This window comes from Theobroma umbraticum, unplaced genomic scaffold (genome assembly GCF_002168275.2).
Source record: "Theobroma umbraticum cultivar Fairchild unplaced genomic scaffold, ASM216827v3 scaffold_106.0, whole genome shotgun sequence".
In the NCBI taxonomy this organism is placed as follows: domain Eukaryota; kingdom Viridiplantae; phylum Streptophyta; class Magnoliopsida; order Malvales; family Malvaceae; genus Theobroma; species Theobroma umbraticum.
The window spans coordinates 617381-617701 of NW_018397276.1; positions in this window are offsets into that span (position 1 = coordinate 617381).

Genomic DNA, 321 nt, shown 5'->3' on the forward strand with positions numbered 1-321 from the left:
TTTAGCAAAATTTGATTGTGGTATTTGAATTTATATAAAATCATTTTATAAGAAATTTTTAGTAAATTCAAATAAAAGGTAAATTGGGTAAGAATTGAATAATTTCAAATGAATGTGTATTTGTAAATTGTGAAAGTTGTAACAAATGATCAAAAGACCTGGGAAGTCCCTGTACTCTCTTATTTTGTTCAATTTAGTCCTATTACATAAAATTAAAGTAATTAAGTCCTTTGATTATGAGAAATTTTCCAATTTAGTCCTTCCCCTTAACGGCATCCATTTCTTCGTTAAGGGTGATGATATCAGCACTGAAGTGGCAAA